The sequence below is a fragment of the Camelina sativa genome, chromosome 2 (assembly GCF_000633955.1).
Source record: "Camelina sativa cultivar DH55 chromosome 2, Cs, whole genome shotgun sequence".
NCBI lineage: Eukaryota > Viridiplantae > Streptophyta > Magnoliopsida > Brassicales > Brassicaceae > Camelina > Camelina sativa.
The window spans coordinates 12,030,913-12,034,941 of record NC_025686.1 but is presented as its reverse complement, the minus strand read 5'-3'; the positions used below and the strand labels follow the sequence as shown (position 1 = coordinate 12,034,941).

Genomic DNA, 4,029 nt, shown 5'->3' with positions numbered 1-4,029 from the left:
GCTATCCAGATGGAGTGAAAGGTTACAAGGTATGGTTGCTAGAAGAAAAGAAAGTTGCAGTTAGCAGAAATGTGTTATTTCAAGAAAATGCAGTCTACAAGGATCTGATGCAGGGAAATCAAAACTCAGAAGAAGAAGCATCAAGCGGCTCTCTGGATATTGATCTCGAAGAAACTGGTGATACACGCTCAGGTGGAGATCTCCTGGAAGAAACAGTATCCCTGGGAGATCACTCACCTGTTCAAAACAATCACCAAACAGAGGAGGACGCAGTCCCTGAAGATCCTATACATGATTCACCTGAGAGTTATCATTTGGTTCGTGATAGAGCAAGAAGACACATCACTGCTCCTAAGAGGTTTGATGTGGAAGGCTACTTCGGAGAAGAAACAGATGATGAAGATGAATTTGATGGGGAGGCTCTAGTCACCACATTTGATGGAGACAAAACAGAACCTGCAACTTATCAAGCGGCATTAAGAGATGCTGATTGGGAATTATGGAGAGGTGGAATGCTCGAAGAGATGGATTCTCTAGTTAAGAATCACACATGGACTGCTGTCATACCGCCTAAGGGACAAAGAATTATCGGTTGCAAGTGGATTTTCACGCGTAAGCCTGGGATTCCTGAAGTTGAGAAACCAAGATTCAAGGCCAGACTTGTTGCTAAAGGGTATTCACAAAGAGAAGGTGTTGATTACACGGAGGTCTTCGCACCAGTGGTAAAACATGTATCCATAAGGATCTTGTTAGCTATTGTTGTAGAAGAAGATTACGAACTGGAACAGTTAGACGTCAAAACTGCATTTCTTCATGGCGAGTTAGATGAAAAGATCTATAGTGCAAGAGACAATTGTGCTTACATCAAAACTCTTGAAGATGGTTCCATGATTTACTTGCTCATTTATGTTGATGACATGTTGGTGGCAGCTAAAGACATGAGAGTAATCTCAAGTCTGAAACAGAAATTAAGCGAGAGGTTTGAGATGAAAGATTTGGGTGCAGCTAAGAAGATTCTCGGTATGGAGATCATTAGAGACCGAGAAAGAGGAACACTGAAGCTCTCCCAAGAAGGTTATCTTGAGAAAGTGTTGGAACTGTACAAAATGGCTCAAGCAAAGAAGCAAGAAACTCCACTTGGAGTTCATCTAAAAATGCAGGCGGCTACTGATGAGCAACTGCTCAAAGACAAGGAGTACATGAAGACAGTTCCTTATTCTAATGCGGTTGGAAGCATTATGTATGCTATGATCGGAACAAGGCCTGACTTGGCCTATCCTGTTGGGGTCATTAGCAGATTTATGAGTAAACCGATCAAAGAACACTGGTTGGGAGTCAAGTGGGTGCTAAGATACATCAGGGGAACACAAGAGATGAAGCTGTGCTACCGGAAAGGGTCTGATTTCCTTATTAGAGGTTATTGTGACTCAGATCACGCAGGAGATGTTGATAGAAGAAGGTCTACTGGTGGCATGGTCTTCACCCTTGGTGGAAATACTATCAGTTGGAGGTCGCGTTTACACAAAGTGGTGGCTATGTCCTCCACTGAAGCCGAGTACATGTCTCTGAGTGAAGCAGTAAGAGAGGCATTATGGTTAAAAGGTTTACTGAAGGACTTTGGTTATGATCAGAAGGCAGTTGAGATTTTCTGTGACTCTCAAGGCGCCATAGCTCTTTCAAAGAACAATGTGCATCATGAAAGGACAAAGCACATTGACATCAGGTTCCACAAGATCCGAGATTTCATCGCAGATGGAGATGTGGAAGTAACAAAGATATCCACGGATGTAAATCCTGCAGACATCTTTACAAAGGTTGTGCCCGTTAGCAAGTTTCAAGCAGCATTGAACTAGCTACGAGTACAGGCTGAGTAATCTTACTCAGGAACCGGGATGGAATCCAAAGACTAATCAGACCAAAAATCTCTCTCATTTAAGGTAAGTACACTGACATGTTTTCTTATTGTTGTTCTTAGTTCACTAGGTGGAGTTTTGTTAGGATTAGTGAACAAAGAATGAGACAAAACAAAGAAAGCTTGGAGGACAAGTAGTGCCAGCTCAGGTGATGACTCACGCCCAGGACCACAAGCTGCATCAATCCGTTTTTGCCGCCGAAGTTGTTAAAGCAAAAGCAAAAGGGATTTCGTCTTATTTGCTCCCTGCAAAGAGATCGAGTGATGTCACTACATGAGGCCAAAGAAGAGGCAACTTGTAGAAGCGGCTAGAAGAGGGAACTAGGTTTTTGAGCAAGCATCTATTTAAAGGAGGTGTATGAAATGAGAGAGAGATAAGAGAAACAGGTTAGGTAGAGAGAACATAAACAAAGAGTAAACTTGTGTTTTATGTTCTTGGGGAAACAGAGTGAGGGAGATTGAATCGAGTGAGCTTGTAAGGGTTCAGTGGGTGAGAGATTTCTTTGTAAAACTCTGAGATTAGTGGATTCCGGGAGACTGATCCTGGCCCAGACGTAGCTTCCTTGTTAACGGAAGTGAACTGGGTAAAAATTTGTGTGTGTGCTCTGTTCTTGTTCTGTTTTGGTTCCTGTTGTGTTTTTTAAGTTCATTCAAACAACCTGAAACAAGTTCATTTGATCCTCGACAGAAGCTTATTCAGACTAAAGACTTTAACTTGAGTCTCTGTTAAGCTTGTCATCGGCGAGAGATCCATTCTCCATGTACTCGTACACTAAAACCCTCTCTTCTGGGTCTTTGTAGAAACCCAGAAGTCGAACAAGATTTTTGTGATTTAGCCGCGACATAGACTCTAGCTCGTTAACAAACGCTGAATCCTTGTCTGCTTGTCGGTTTCTCATCGTTGTCCCAGACGATGCAGGGTTTATGAGCTCAGCTCGTTTGATGGCCACATGACGTCCGTCTGACAAAACAGCTTGGTAAACAGAGCCAAAGCTGCCTACCCCGAGGTGAAACCGGACAGAGAAACCATCTGTGGCTTGAGCCAGCTCGTCAATGGAGAACTCCGTGAGCTGGCTAGGGTTCCCTAAACTAGCTACTCAGCCTCAATTCTCAAGCTTGGGTATGTTTATTTTCCTAGTATCATCAATACGTCCAGAGTCATGGACACGACATCGGTGGTGGCTTTTAGAGATCAAGAAACGGATGACTAGGAGCGAAGAAAACGTTCCAACGCATCCAACCGCAACAAACACAATGTTTCTTGTGCTCCAGGTTTTGTTCTTAGACTGTTGTGCCAGTGTAACGGGAAATGCTCCATCCTTTCTCTTCAACTCGCAAATCATTAAATTTCTGCTACATAATGACTGTGATCCTGACAATGGACCGTACGGGCATTCTTTTCTACACGGTCCTGGCATTACCACTTGAGAAATTTGACCTTGGAACGGAGCGAAAATACCCGATTCATCAAAATTATCATTTCCCCATCAATATAGAGTGTAGTTTTTTGTGGCAACACCGCAAAAGATTGCCCCTTTGACGTATATTGATGTGAAATGAGTGTCTTTAAGCGTCTGTGGCAGATTGAAACTGTTATTATTGCTCCAACAATGTCTTTATGATAATGTAGCCCTCCCAAGAGACCAGAACTAAAGTCTTATTAATTTCATTCATAGTGATTTTTTTATTCTAGTTTTATTTTCATGGTCAACTCTTTTGAAACGTTCAACACTTGTTTCTTTCAGTGGCATCGCATCTAAACTATACTTAATTTTTGTGGTGAAAACAAATAATAATTTTATATGTTTCAAGTTTCATCAGGGGTGTATTACACACACACAACGAGTGTCTATAATCCCTTAGTTATTAAAACGGAAATACATTTTTTAATATAACGTTATATTTTGTAATATTTATAGGAAAAATGTTATTTAAACCATGAACTTTCAAATTTTGGTTATTTACCATGAATTTTGTTGTAGGCTATTTAAAACATCAACTTTTGTTTACTAGTTTTTTTAAACATGAAGTTTCGTTAACTAAACCAAAAAAAGACATGACGTTAAATCCGATAATTAACCTACTAACATACGTTACTATGTCGTTAATCACTCCAT

The 4,029-nt window shown here is 41.1% G+C and overlaps 1 pseudogene; it reads right to left on the bottom strand.

Annotated features, from left to right (window-relative positions):
- Positions 1-4,029, bottom strand: part of LOC104750936 — an 8,899-nt pseudogene extending 4,870 nt beyond the window's left edge.